Source organism: Microcebus murinus, chromosome X (genome assembly GCF_040939455.1).
Source record: "Microcebus murinus isolate Inina chromosome X, M.murinus_Inina_mat1.0, whole genome shotgun sequence".
Classification (NCBI taxonomy): Eukaryota; Metazoa; Chordata; class Mammalia; order Primates; family Cheirogaleidae; genus Microcebus; species Microcebus murinus.
In genome coordinates, this window is record NC_134136.1 from 114,276,625 (window position 1) to 114,292,121 (window position 15,497).

A 15,497-nucleotide genomic window follows, 5' to 3' on the forward strand; every position below is an offset into this window, starting at 1 on the left:
GCGGGGGGTGGGTGGGGGGAGCCCGTGGAGGCACCAGGAGACGGATGGGGGGTGCGGTCGGGAGAGGAGATCCGCCTGAATTTCTCCCGGTTCTGGAGCATTTCCACTGTCTGCGCCTCAGATGGTTTGGAGGGTCTACCCTGGCCCCTCACCCCGGCCTCGGGAGATTATCTCCCTCGTTTTATTTTCCTTGGCAGGGAGCAACTTTTGGCTTACACCGTTCGCCCCATAAATTTCCACTCGGTAACGTCGTGCTGATCGGTGCTCGGCGGCAGCGTACAGCCTGCGCCCGCAGCAGTTCAATTCAATTGACACGTATTGAGCTTCTCCAGCGCACTCGGCGCTGCGTTGGGCGCAGGGGGGGGGGGCCGGGGGCAGGCAGGAGGGGGAAGCGGAGAAGCGAGGTTCCGGCCTCCCCACAGCACAGAGCCTCAAGGGCGAGCCAAGAAGCCCTAGTTCGTGAAGCAGGCGGGAAGGGGTAGGAGGGGGGAGGGGATGTTCCAGCCTAACCGCACCCAGACTGCGGGGCCCGGACATCTCCACCAAAGGTGACCCCATTCCTCTGCTCGCTAGGGTCTTTTTATGCTTGGAAATAGGTGGGGTGTCTCTTTCTGCCTAACGACAAGATGGAGCAGGCTCGATGAGAACATAAATCCGAAGTGGCTTGTAATTCCACACGGAAAGTTTTTTTAAATGTCCTGGAGTGTCCCATGCCAAAAATAATCAAAAGCATCTCAAGTTGATTACTAAGTCAAGGTCAAGGCCAAAATCAGCTCTAGCTAGTAGATATTTTCCCTTTTAAAAATTAGACTCACTACTGACTGTAGGACTGGTATTAGGTGCGATTTTATTCATTCTGTTTTAGTTCTCAGCACATAGTTATAAAAACAGCCCTTCTCAAAGCAGAAGTGAAACATCTCTACCGTTTGAAACCCAAAACTTTGGCAGAATTAAATCTTCATGCTCCAGAGCTGCTTATAACAACTGATGCAAAAGACAGGAGGGCAAGTGCCCTCCACGAGCAGTGCCGCGCGGCTGGGCCTGAGAAAGCTTCCAGGACCGGTGCCTGCAGAGTGGAATGCACAATTTTTTCTTCTTGGTCTTTCTGGGGATGAATGTCTCTGAAAGCTAACCCACACATTTTTTTAATCTCCGGTAACAAGCAGAAAGACACCTGGACTATTATGCTGTAAAACTATTTTTTATAAAGACATTTTAGGGCCAGACATTAAAAGTTATTAGACTGAACGCATGCGAGTTACAGACACAGCTGGAGAAAAGGCCTCTGGTTGTGTGTTGTAGCAACATTTCTTTTTGAAGCGAGTCCTTTTATTCAAAACAAGTCTAAAATAACAGGGGATGCTGAAATTGGGTATTTGTGGGGAAACTCTCTCAACGTGGTTCCAGGCGAGGCCACTGTGCCGATGCAGGCTGGGCAGGAGAGCTGGCCTGGGCTAGTGTGGAGCTGTGCCAGGCTCTTCCGGCTGGGTTAGGCCACACCACAGAGGCCGTGGCAGGGTGCCCGGCCACCTTCTCGCCCCTCCTCTCATCTCCCCAAATTCTACCCCCAGGCACAGGTTTTTCCCAGAGATTGGAGTTGCATGTAACTGTCCAGAACTTTAGGAAAATCCAGGAACTGAGCTCAGGGCCTGCTGCCTCTCAGAGTCCTGTGGCCTCCCAGGGACTGCTGACAAAGAGGCCTGTTTGTCTAACTTTAAAAGTCCTAGAGTTAAAACGAATGGAGGGGGGTGCTATAAATGCGAAAGGGTGGCAAGGAGGGCTGACTGCTGGAGAAATTTGATGCTGGAGACAAACAGGCCAGTAAATTCGCCTTTGACGTAATTGCAGCATTCACTCCCCCCCTTTTTTAGGGAGTCTCGCCTCCACGTATCTTTGTGCAGGCTGGTAGGATTAAAGGGTTTCTCCTCCATCTCCTAAGGATATATTTTCCAACTCCGTGGGATTTTAAAAATATCTTATTAAGGGAGTCCTAAGAGGCAGGAGGGGGGGGAATTCGAGACTCACTGGGAATTAAAATGTGGGATTTTCCCCGAGGTACTCTAAGGGGGGTGTGTGGGGGGGAGAGATTACACCTATTGCCCTGGTTAGTTGGAATTGTTCCATGGAAGAGAAGCAGAAAGCTGTCGAAGGGCAGCCCCATCTCATGTCCCCACTCAGGATGGGGCTCCTGGAGCTAGGGATGCTGCAGGCCCTGCAGCCAGTGCGGGGGACCAGCCCTTCCCTGGCTCCCTCCTCCCCTGCCCTCCCAGGAGCCCCTCGGGAGCTGACCCGAGGGTCAGGCTGCTATACTCAGCACTCAGCAAGGGGAGGATTTCATTGAAAGCAGAAGAGGAGAAAGAGCACATGGGAGGGGAGGCCGCACAACTTCGGAGAAATAAAGAAATAGGTGCTGAAATGAGAGGTGCTAGGGAATGGAGCAGTGGGGGGCTGCCCCTCCTCCATCTGCCCCATCCTTATGGAAGGGTCCCATGGTTCTAACTTATGGCTCCACCTCAGGCTCTCTCAGGCTGTTGCTCTCCTTGCTGCAGATTCTAACCAGCCTCTGCAACTGGGCAAGCAAGTTGGTGCTTCTAGGGCCAGGCCTAGAGCCTCGCTGCCCTTTTCAGGGAACGCCGACTGTGCAAGACCTTCCAGGGCCTCTTTCACATCTCTACACGCACGCAAACCTAGGGAGAAAGGTCGTGTATCCCGTGGTGAGCTCCTTACCCCATATTTGGGGGAACTCTGGCTCCCAACCTTTCGTGTGAGGTTCATTTGTAACATAGGTGTAGGATCCAAATCATAGAACAGTGTAGGTCTTTGATGGCCCTCAGCAGAGGTGGCTGTTCTCTGGACCTTATTAGAACAGGTGGGACTTGGGTGATTACAGGTAAGGTATTTTTACTTTACATGATGTGAGGTATTCTGTTAACGTTAACTCTTTAAAAACACACTCATACTTACAGTCTTCTGGTCACTTTATACAAGAACTCTGGGCTTACCCAATGGCACTTAAAAAAAGATCTACTGGTCCATACTCCAAGAACAAGGCATATATCTGGCTTCTGCTTTGAATCTCAAATGAGGCAAAAACTGAAGGCCCATCCTTGTCCCAAGGATTTCACTAATCAGGAAACTTCTAAAGGTAGCTGGCTTCCAGGGTGGACAACTGATGGACTTAGGGTCCCAGGTTGAAGATGGCTGCTCCATCTTCTGCCTGGGCTTTGGAGATTTATTGGGTGTTTGAAGGAAGAAGGCTCAAAGAGCAGGCCCTACATGGTTCTTAGCTACTGTCTCTAGAATTTGTGGTGTGGGCTCGATTTGTGACAAGCCCTGAGCTCTCAGAACCCAGGAACGGGTGGGTGAACTGTGGTCTACACTGAAGGGCCTGCTAGGTGGTTGGGTGTTGACCAAATGGGCATAAATATAGGAGGCTTCTGGGAAGCTGCATCTTGCACTCTGCCTGGCCCCAGTTTAAGAGCCTTCCAAGCCGCTGTGCTAGGCCGGATGCTCCTGCAGATAAACCCGGACAGATGCCATATCCCACCCCGGCTGCTTGTTTACCAAGGCGCCTCCTGGGCATATTTTACTCGGTGGGGGTTGTGAGTGGGAACTGCAGGGAGAGGGGCGGGAAACCACCACAACTTGCCTTGGGACTGGGCGTGCTGGCCTCTCGCCCCAGCCTTTTTGTGTCCAGCTTCCCTCCTCCTCCCACGGGGCCCCTGCGGAGAGTAACCCCTTCGCGGGTACCATCCCAGGACTGGAGGGGTTGGGAAGGCTCTACCAGCTCTTCGCCCTTGGCAGGAAGGGGGGTACGGACCAGTAAATGGAAACGCGGTGCTGATTTGTCTTTAAATACCACTGAGCCTCCCCCCCCCAAAAAAAACTCGGTCACAGAGGTGAGTGGCGCAGGGTGGTTGCCTTGGGAAGGTCGCAGCCAGAAGCAAAGCCTGGGGCTTACGATTCCAAAGGGCTTAATCTTCTGCACATTTTACCGGCTGCCAGTCCACCTCCCGGCCCACTCTGCTCTGCCTCCGCCCCGTGCTCACCCCCTACCATCCCTGCGTCTCCAGTGCGTTTGCAGCCTCGCAGCCTCCGGCCGCGAGTGGGGGGGGGAGGGTGGAGGGTGGTTTGTGTTTCGAGGCCTGACAGAACCTTCTGTGTGCGGCGGAGGGAGGAGGCTAATGCATAATGCACAGCGCCTGGAAGCCCGGCCATTAGCGGCCTGTCGGTGACACAGACAAACGACTGAGAGGGAGGAGATCCAGCTCGCTCTGGAGTTTAAATATACCGGCGTGGAAGGGAAACGCCATGATTTAAAAGTGTGTGTTTGCAGACACTCGCATATATTTTAATGATTTCCAGCAGGCTATGCGTCCCCAGCCTTGTATCCCGCCTCCCCAAAAGGGGGATGTGTACACAGGAGGGAGGATGAAAGCAGAGAGGCCTCACCCCGAGACCCACCAGCAGCTTTCAAGAAATGAAGAGGGGGAGAGGTTGGTAAACACAGTGCTGAGAAAGAGAGACCTGGAGAAGCCACACGACCTAAGGCTATCCCCAGATTTTATTTTCTTTTTTGAAAAATCTGGCCGTCGGGCCTTGCACCCCGGACTGCATCCTCCGTGCTGTACTAGAAAGGCCTGGGGGGGAAAGAATAAATTCTGCCACCCTGCTTCCCCCTGGAGCCCACATTTTTGAAGCTTCCTTTTCCACTGACAATCCGGAGACCTCCTTCCTCCCCGTTTAACACACCAGTGTTTTTTAGCAATTAAGGCGAGAAGGGGGTGGGGATAAAGATAAGCCAATTTTTTTTCCGCCATGCAAGTGTGAAAGATAAGATAACGCTAAGCTGGGGCAAAGCGGCTGCTTACAACCTCCCCTTAGCGATTTTGATCGGTCACTTCTTATCTCGCAAAAATGCTCCTTTCGAGAAAACTGCATCAAAAAAAGAAAAAGGCTGAAGGAAAGCATTTTCATTTGGAAATGACATTTAAAGCCCACCTCCCCTACGTTGGCTACCCCCTCCCCATTGGCGGGGCTCCCCAGGAAAAGTCGCACCTCCACTGCAGGGTTTCAGGCTTTCTCATGAGGGGCAGGATTACTAGTGTAATTAGGCTGAATAAAACCAGGGATGCGTGATGAGGATTTATCCTGCATCCAACCCAAGCTCGTGGCCGGGTTTTCCTCCTCTGAGTTATTGGTCGATGTTTGTGTTTCACCATCGCACTCGTGTGTTGAAACTAAACAGGTAGTTATATTTGGGAGGGTCATATAACTATGTCAACATGAGGTGGTTGTTAATGCGAAATAATAAGAAACTCTGCAGATTTTTACAGGCCCCTGTAAAGGGAGCAAAAGGCATCACACTCCCCAGAACCCGAGAACTCCCAGCCGAACTGGACTCTAGGGGAGTTTTATAAATCCTTTTTTCCGTACAGGAATCTCACAAAGGGATTTTCGGAGGACTTTGTATTTGTTGTAGAAGGTTTCAGTATGGAACTCCAGACCCGCAGGGTGGCCCGCAAATTTTCCCCAGCCCAGCGGCTGACCCCAGATCTTAAACATCAAGGCGGGCGCCCCAGGCCGAGCAGACCTAGCAGCTTCTGCCCACCTCCAGCTCAGAGCCCCGAGTAGGCTCCCACCCCCTTATTTCAAATCCCAGGTTGGCACCTTGGCGTTTGGCGCACGCCAAGTCTGCCCCCTCCGGGCCAGGCTGCAAGACCCAAAGCCCAGGGCCAGCCGCGGCCGGATTGTCCCCGGGGAGGCGAAACCGCTGAGCGGGGAAACCCCTCCTATAGCCCTTCCCCGAAAAGCTTGGCCGCGGCGTAAGCGACGAGCAAGCGGGCATCCGCTGACAGCCGGGCCTCACGTAAGGCCCACACGCGTCCCATTAGTCAGCCCGAGTTCCCCTCGGGCGAGCCGTCTGGCGCGGCCCCAAGGCCGGGCTCAGGCGGGGAGGGGGTGCGGGGCCGCGGCGAGCTGGGGGCGGAGGCGGGGGCTCCGCGGGGCCCGGCCGGGCTCGGTTCCGCGTTCCTGGGCCCGCGGGTAAGCTGAGCCGGCGGGGCAGGCCGCTCCCAGGCTGGCGCCGGGGCGCCGAGCGGCGCTTCACGTGCCCGCCATATCAGCGGCGGCGGCGGCGGCGAGGAGGGGGGCTGGGAGGCGCGCAGCCGCTTCCGCGGGGTCTCCGGCACCGGCCTCCTCTTCCCCCTCTCCGCTGGGGGCTAGGACCACCCCGCAGCCCCCATCCCGGCGCAAGCCGAGAGAGGCGTAGCCCGGCGCCGCTCCTAGAGCTGCGTGGCGGCAGCAGCCAAGGGAGGGTGCTCCTCGCGGCCGCCCCGGGAACTTCCCGGCCGCCCCGCCGCCGCCGCCGCAGTCACGGGGACCGGAAGCCCTCGCGCCGCCCCGAGCGGCCTCCGCTGGCCCCCAGGGCTGTTCCAGACGAGGGCTGGCCACACGTCACCCCTGATCCCTCCTGGCCCCAGGCGACCGCCCGCGCCCTGTGGTATCCCGGGTAAGCCGGGAGGACCCTGCTTCGCGGTCCGGTGAGACGTCCCTCTGCTACCGCCATCAACACGCCCCCTCCCCCTCCCAGCCCCGCAGCTGGGACGGGAGGGGCGCAGAGCCGCCACTCCGGCCGGGCAGGAACACCTGCTCCTGGGCCCTGCAGCTGGGCGCGTGGTGCTGGGAGAGGCTGTTGTGTGCGGAGATCGCGGAGGAGAAAATGGGGCTCCGAAGCTCAGGACCAGAAGCAGCCGAGCCTTGGCCACCCCCGTCTCCCACCTACTCTGGGCGATCAAGACAGAGGCCAGAGGGCCTGCTCAGGGTCCAGGTCTTCCCAGGGTCGAAGGGACGCCACCCCTGGGATCAGGCTTCTGGCTTTAAGAGGTCGTTCGCAAGACAGATGGGGCAAAACCTGTTTTGGGAGCCTTCCCGGTGTCCGCCTCCGCTCTCCAAACCAGACACACTCATCTCCCCCTCGGCCCCACTCTAGCCTCCGGCGGGGGACAGGAGTAGGTCATGGCGGCACCGGCACCTCCCTCCCCTAACCTATATAAGGGACCTAGGGTCTGGTCCAGGGCTCGACTGTACCCTCCCCATCTTCTGCATGTCCCGAGGAGATCGGGCGGCCGAGCTGACCTGCGAGGCTTGCCCTGCCTCACACACCGCACCCCACCCCCACCCCGCGCGCCACCCTCCCCGACTCTCCTGGCCCAGGGCCCGGCCGGGGAAGGCGTTGTTTTGCCAGCGGGAGCCGAGCGAGTGCACAGAGAAAAGCCTCCCTGCTCTAATGAGAGTGCACACAGCGCTGCAGCGAGGAGGATGATTACCCGGCAGGCGGGGGGGCGCGGGCCCGGGCCGCGGGCGGCGTGTGCGGCGGCCCCGCGGGCCCGGAGTCCCCGCCTGTCTGGCTGCTAATCGCACGCTTTCTGCTGTTACGGAGGCAGGCGGGAGCCGGCGGCCGAGCCCAGCGCCGGCGACTCGGCGGGTGACACGGAAACATGGCGCAGCGCCCCTCCCCCGCCCGCCCTCTCTGCGCTCCCGCCTCCCGCCTCCCGCCTCGCACTTCCTCCCGCCCGCGCGGCTTTTGCAGTTCTAATGCTCTGCTTTCGGCCTGGCACCATTACGCTAGCAGCCGCTTCTCGGCGGCCCCGCGCGTCTCTTTCCCCTTTGTTTTCGGGGTCTATAGAAAACGTTTGCTTTTGTCCCAAGCTCTCGTTAAACCAAACTTGTGGTGGCAACGGAAGGCGGTGCGGGCGGGGAGGAGCCCGGGGATTTTGGCAGCAGCAGACCAGAGCGTGGTGGAAACTTCTCTCGCTGGGTTCCCCGCCACCCCGCCTTCCTACCCCGCCTTCCTAACCCCCCTCCCCCAGATCAGCCGGCCTGCCGACGCTTCTCCTCCCTGAGGGGCCCCAGCACTCCAGGAAGGAGGGAGGTCTGGGCTACAGAGACTGTGACCAGGGGTGAAGAGCCCAGGGTACGTGTCTGTGAGCCCCGAGTTTCTGGCACTCGATGACCTTGCTCTTTGCAGCCCTTACTCGCCTCTCCTTCTCTTTGGTCATTCGTGGCTTTGTATCAGTCGGTGGAGAACGAAGGGGAGGGAAAAGAAAGTGTTTCGTGCGTGTGGTTTTTATTTTAAGGGTTTGTTGGGATCTCTCACTCCCAACAGCACAGCCTCCTCCTTTATAGGATTTAGGGCGAGAATGGGGAAACGTAGGCTCTATCGGGAAAGGCTCGGAAACCTAGCCCTGGAGGCTCGATTGTACTCTACTGGCCAGCTCAGCCACACTTGGTCGGCACGTGGGGTGGGGCGATACTGCAGAGTGAGGGACGCGGGGGCCAGGTCCTACCATCCAGGAGATGCCAAACCACCCACCTTCAGGGCAAGAGAGCAGGACACACACACACATACACGCGCGCTCTCCAGTCTGACACGCCGTGGCTCTCACCGGAGCTGCTCAGGCGGCAATTTTTTAAGCCTGCAATTAAGCGAGGCGTCGCCGCGTCCTCTGCTAGTGTCGATCCCGTCAGTCGCACATGGCCTTGGTGCTCCGGTCCGAGGCCCCGCGATTAGTCACAGGCTCGCTTCGCTCCTTCCCTAATCCGCCTCTGCAGGCAGCCTGGGGACGCGGCCGACTTGGCGGCGCTGGCAGGGAGCCACCGTGCGCGGGGCGGGCCGCCTGGCCAGTGCCAGCCCCGCTGCGCCCTAGCCGGCCCGGGCCCTGGGGTGCAGGCTTGGCGCCCCCTCCCCTCTCACCGCTCTCTGGCTAGGGCGGCGGCGCCCCTCCTCCTCCCGCCCCTCTCCCCGGCCCGCGAGATCTATTTGTGTGGTGTCATTTGCATAAAAATAGGACAAGTGTTTCAGTGCGTTCGTTCGCGAGAGGCGAAATCCTTATTGATGTGTCTGTGTGGAGCCTTCGGTTGTCGGAGCGGTTTGATTTAGGGTGTTTGTGTTGCCTTCTACGAGAAATGAGAGGAAATCCTGCTCAAGGCCTTCGGTGGCCTGGGCCCCGGAACATACCCCTCTGTGCGGCCCGAACAGTCCACCGCTTGGGCTCTGGCGCGCCAGGTCCACAGCTAGCAGGTTGAGGGCCAGGCGGGCGGCCCATTATGACTCATAAAACCTGGCGGCCTAATCACCAGCTGCCAACCCATTTACATGTGGCCTTCCCAATGCTGCCTTCGTCCAGGCCGGGCCTCCCGCAGGTTCACCCCGGACACCGCTAGAGCTGCCACGTGGGAGCTAATCAAGTGACCGCTCCTTCCCGTGGGCAGTGTGGCTTCCCTTCCCAGGAGACCCCCGCTCTCTCGGCCTCTGCGCTGCTCACCAGCAACTCCTCAGCTTGGACAAATAGCTAGGAGGGCGCCGGCCGCGCGGAGCCAGTAAATCAATCATTAACTCCCAGGCGAGGCCTGGCCAAGGAAGGGAGCGGCAGCCCGAGACGAGTCCGCCGGGCGAGCACAAGGCCCCCACCTGGGTTGGGAGCCATCCACGCGCCAGCGAACAGAGTGCGTGAAGGCGGGTCCGGCCGGGGCTTCCCGGTCCCCTGCAGAAGCCTCCACCCGCCGGGCCTTTCAAGCCCTCACCTCGCCTGGCCGGGCAGGTCGGGTTACTGTGCGGTCCCTGGGCGGGCTTGAACATTAACCAGCCGCCTCGGGCCTTGCGGCCTGCTTTCCCCAGGAGAGCGTGCCGACTTCGGCAAGCTCCTCGGATCCTGCCGGGCTCCTCCTGGCTCAGGCTCGCTAAACCAAACTGATGGCACCCCTTATCGACCAGTAGCGCTCCGGCACCATCCCCCTAAAGCCCACGGTGGTGCTGGCACGCAGGGGGTTAAAAAAGCCCTTGTTCGCCCTGGCTCTTCGGCGGCGCAGAGGAAACGCTGATCAAAGTGCTTACGGGGAAGGTAACACATGCACATTCGGGCCCTGGTCGAAGGAGACCTACTGGAGACGGTTCCCCAGCCGCCCGCCTCGACCCGCTTCCCACACTCCCGGGAACGCAGCCGCGACGGCGCTGGCCCGCGCGATTCGCTCCGCGGAGCTCCGCGCGGCGGGGCCGGGAGGGTGGCGGGGAGGAGGAGAGACGAGGGGGCGGGAAGCGAGCCCGGGCTGCGCGCCAAGAGGCCCGGAGCCGCAGATTAGTCACCTCTCGGCTCGGCGCTCACGGGTGCGCCGGGAACCGGGAGGGCAGGCGTCGGCCCCGCTCAGCCGGGCTCCTGAGGCCTCGGCGCCGCGGCGCGGGTGCCCCTGCCCCCACCCTGCGAGCGCCTGGCGCGGCTGGATTGACTCTCTGGGACTCGCGCAGCCGAGATCCACTTGTCAGTTCAAGGGCAGGACAGAAACTCTGCAAGCGGAGTCTTGTGAACAGGAAATTTCTCATTGACAAGGTGCTGCCCCTCCCCCACACCACGCTTCAAAACAAAACCCCAGCGCGAGCGGCCAATACACCCAGCTTCTGTCGCCGTGGCCTGCGCCCCTCTGCCACCTCAGCGACCCTGGCTTCTCGGCCCCGGCCCCGGGGAGTGGAGAGCTCGCCAAGCCCCGGGCCCCGGGCGCAGGCGGCGGCGGCAAACAGACACAGCGGACGGGCTGGGCTCGGGTCCCGCGGAGGGCGCCAGGCTGCCACCCTCCAGGGCCAGGGCGGGGTCAGGCGGGGGTTCTGAACCCCGGAGCCCCCGCGCCTTCTGGGGTTATGCACCCTGCCGAGCAGTTTTGCGAAGCTGCTGGAGGCCGCCTGGTCAGCGGCTCCCTGGAGGGGGTGGGGTGCGGGGAGGCCGCGCAGCGCCGCCGCCGAGGCGAATCCCGCAGCGGGAACCCGGGAGGGCAGCGAGCTCGGCCTGGCAAAGTTCCTGTGGAAACTCCATGTTTTGAAACTCCGGCGGCATTGCAGAAGGAGGGGGAGAGGGGAACGCGCGTAGCGCGTGGGGGCGGCCTGCACCCGCTGCTCACTCCCAGGGAGTGGGTTCCCGGCCCTCCCCCCCCTGCCTCCCGCCTCTTGGGAAGTCTGGAGGGTGGAGATGGACAGGTCAGTCCCGGGGCCGTTCTATTGTGTGTCCCCCTCTTTCCTCTACGCTCTAAGGAAAATTTATAAACCCGTTTTATTTATTCAGCCAGGAGAGGAAGGGTGCCTTTTTAGGGACCCTGATGTTCAGGGTAATTTCGTATTTGACACATGTAAATACTTAGTACTCTCAGGTAAGGTCAAATTATTTATCATCTTAATTTATATTTCAATAGGCCTACAATTTAGAGGCGAGAAATGCCTCCTTATGAATCATTATGGTCTATTAGGGGAAGTAATGTATAAACAGCACTATTTGGGAGGGAATCACTTATGTTGACATTTAAATGGCTCTTCAATAGTTAAAAAAAAAAGACATTCGAGTGCCTTTGATTAAATATACAATTTACAAGACCATCAGCAAAGCCATCAGGAATATAAATTCTTCTTGAGGTTTTTATTTATTTATTTCCAATTTTTTAAGCCTTCCAGGGCAGGGATGTCATTTAATCCCTATGGGAAAAATCTACAAATTTCAGGCAAAATATCATTCTCCTCTCCCCCAGCTAATGTCTTATCAGTAAGTAACCCGGGGAACCTTTGGAACTGTGAGCAAACTCCACCAGCAGGGACCCCAGTGGGAAGTTTGTAGCTCGCTGTACCTCCGTGACAGAATCAAGCACTTTCTAACAATATTGCAGCTAACTTGTGAAGCAGCACAGCTTCCCTGCTGGAGTCGAACCTTCCTGAAGGAAGTCGATCTATCCATCCTAGTGTTCCCACACACTCAGCACAGGACCTCACACTGTTTTAAGTCATTCTTCTACACCTGCTAAAATATCACCTCAGAGGCCTTTCCTGGCTGCCTCCACCCCCACCCCAATGTCCTCTTTCTTGAATGACCCTATCTATTCATTCACTTGAAGCTTCTCCCATCTTTAGAATGTCCTTTCTTAGCCCCACATCTTCTCCCATTCCCCATTTATGTTTCCCTGCACAGCTGTACTTCTTGAAAGAGGTATCTACATCTATGTGGCATTTTTGCTGGCTTACTTCATATTTACTCTAAAAATCAGCTAGGGTTTTTTATCATTGTTTTTTAAGAGACAGAGTCTCAGTCTGTCACCTAGGCTGCAGTGCAGTGGCATGATCATAGCTCACAGTAACCTCGAATCCTCTGCTCAAGGGATCCTCCTCATCTGACTCAACCTTCCGAAGTGCTGGGATTGCAGGCGTGAGCCACTCACTTCGCCCACCTGGCCCCTAGTTTTGCAGTTGTTGGAAGATATTGAGATAAGAGCAACTTTGTTTACAACAGCATAGGTTTAGAAACAATCTAAATGTCCAGCAGTGACACTGATGCCACATGCATGCAATGGAATACTCTGTAGCTGTTAAAATAATAAACAAGATTTTGCTCTGTGTTTTGATATGGAAAGCCCCCCAAGGTCTATTGTTAAGGAAAAAAACACAAGGTACAGAACAGTGTGTATAGTATGTTGCAGTTTGTGTAAAAACAAAGTAGGGGGGAATATAGATACATGTTTATGTGTGCATTAAAGATCTCCAACACTGCTGGGGAGCACCCTCCCCCCTAGTTTCTTTGTACATATGTATGTCCTCTGGTCTATTTTCAGAAATGGGAACACACTGCACAAGCTGTTCTTTACCTCACCTATGAAACTTATTGCTACATCTTACAGATTCATTTTCTATCAGCACATGGAGAGGGCCTTGTTTGTGCCAAGGCTCATGGAATTTCACCATATAGATACATCATTTATCACACTCTTCAACCCATCCTCCATCCTCCCTGGCCATTCTGCAGAAAGTGCTCAAGATCACCAGTCACTTCCTTGTTGCCAGGAGTGGCTCTTCTCTGTGCTCTACCAGTTACCTTGGGCCTGGATCCTCCCCTCCCCCTCAGTCTCACCCAGGTTTATGGCTTTAAATACTACTTACTTGTTGATGATTCTTAAATTTGTTTTTCTCTAGTTCCAGACCCCCCCATAACAAAATGCAGACTTTATACCTCAACTTGCCACCTGTATCCAGCTTAATAACAATAGCTAACATTTGCAGAGTGCTTGTTAGGTACAGCTCTCTTCTAAGCACTTTATGTAAATTAACTATGAATCCTTACAACTACCCTGTAAGGTAGGTAGAATTATTATCCACATTTTAGGGATGCGGAAACTGAATCAAACAGGTTACAGAATATTCCCAGAAAGTGGTGGTGCTAGGATTCAAATCCAGGCAGTTCTAGCTCCAGAGTTTATGTTCTTAATCACTTTGCCACATTGCCTCATAGCATGCCTAAAACTGAATTCTTAAAAAAGGAATTAATCTACACATATTTGGGGGTATTTGCTAAATGCCAGGCCCTGCTGCAAGTGCTAGGGAAACAGCAGTGAGAAGGACAAACTGTCTCTGAAAGGGGAAGAAGTGGTGCACGCCTGTAGTCCCAGCTACCCAGGAGGCTGAGGTGGGAGGATTGCTTGGGTCCAGGAGTTTGTGGCTGCAGTGTACTATGATTGTACCTGTGAATAGCCACTGTACTCCAATCTGGGCAACATATTGAGATCCCATCTCAAAATATAAAAATTTAAACAAATTTTTTAAGAAAGGGAAGAGCTCTTCACTTGGAACCTGCCCTTTGCTCCAACTCTTTTCCCTATCACAAAAAATGGTTCAGCCACTCAAATGCTGAAAGCAGAATCCTGGTTGCTCATTCTTAACCCCTCTCCTTCATCTCTCATCTCACCTTCCTCCAGTCCACTGGCAAAGCTGTTTCTACTTCCAGGTGTTCTATCTGGCAAGCCTACTTCTTTCCCATTCTCTTCCATCCACCTTAGGCCAGGCCACCATCTTCTCTTGCCTGGATTACTATCCAGAATTATTATCCCAGCTGGTCTCTGTGCTGCCACTCTCACTCTCCTCCACTCCATCCTGCATGTGACAGCTAGAAAGGTCTTTTCAAACCGTGTGTCATGTCACTACTCCACTAGTTCCCACTGCACTTGGAACAAGACCAAAACCCCTTAACAAGGCCACTTGGTTGCTTGCCACTGTCTACCTCACCTCTGAGGGCCAGCCATACAGGGGTGTTGTAAGTTCCTGAATAGGCTCTGTGACTTTGTCATCTCCCCAACAAGACCGTATGATCCCTAAGGGCAGGGTGTATCATCACTGTGTACTAAGCTTGCATCAAAGTCCAGCAATGAACATGTATAAACACAATGTTCTCAGAATTCTTTTCCCAGCTATATCCCCCAATGCCCAGCATAGTGCTTGGCACATACTAATCCTAAAAAAAAAAATACTTGATGAACAATAAATGAATGTTTGAATGCTTAATACATGTTTGCTAACTGAATCAATATTCAATATCATGGCCAGAGAAGAAACCAAGTTCAAGAGAGTAAGACAGGGTGGGCGTGGTGGCTCATGCCTGTAATCCTAGCACAGTGGGAGGTCAAGGCGGGAGGATCACTTGAGCTCAGGAGTTTGTGACCAGCCTGAGCAAGAGTCCCCGTCTCTACAAAAAGTAGAAAAATTAGCTGGGCAAGGTGGCTTGTGCCTGTAGCTACTTGGGAGGCTGAGGCAAGAGGATCACTTGAGCTCAGGAGTTTGAGGTTGCAGTGAACTATGATGATGCTAAAGCACTCTACCCAGGGTGACTGAGAGAGACCCTGTCTCAAAAAAAAGAAAGAAAGAAAGAAAGAAAGAAAGAAAGAAAGAAAGAAAGAAAGAAAGAAAGAAAGAAAGAAAGAAAGAAAGAAAGAAAGAAATACAGTTGCAGGAGTATACTACAGGAGAGGGAGAGTACCTGGGCTTGCAGGGAGTAGCTTGGTAGTTCTGGTGATGACTGAGAAATTAGGAAGTTGAGGCATAGGCCGGAGGAGCTATTTTCTTCTGGGAGGCCCATGGGAGCATGGGACGCATGTATACAGGTCTGTCTGTCAGAGGAGCCAAGTGACCTGGTGTGCATATTGGTGGGGAAGCCTTGGGAGTCCTATCCTTACTAAATATATATATATATATATATATATATATATATATATATATATATTTTTTTTTTTTTTTTTTTTTGAGACAGAGTCTCGCTTTGTTGCCCAGGCTAGAGTGAGTGCCGTGGCGTCAGCCTAGCTCACAGCAACCTCAATCTCCTGGGCTCAAGCAATCCTCCTGCCTCAGCCTCCTGAGTAGCTGGGACTACAGGAATGCGCCACAATGCCCGGCTAATTTTTTCTATATATTTTTAGTTGGCCAATTAATTTCTACTTTCAGTAGAGACGGGGGTCTCACTCTTGCTCAGGCTGGTTTCGAACTCCTGACCTTGAGCAATCCTCCTGCCTCAGCCTCCCAGAGTGCTAGGATTACAGGTGTGAGCCTAAGAAAGGGACACCCTAGCCAAGAGCAAGACAAAGCCAAAAAAACTGTAGCCTGTCATGGTGGCACTTGCCTGTAGTCCAGCTACTCGGGAGGCTGGGGTAGG

At 55.2% G+C, this 15,497-nt stretch overlaps 1 protein-coding gene across 1 annotated transcript in view; it reads right to left on the reverse strand.

Moving 5' to 3' along the window:
- BCOR (BCL6 corepressor) overlaps nucleotides 1–15,497 on the reverse strand; it is an 89,589-nt gene that overhangs the window by 49,425 nt on the left and 24,667 nt on the right. The window lies entirely within an intron of this gene.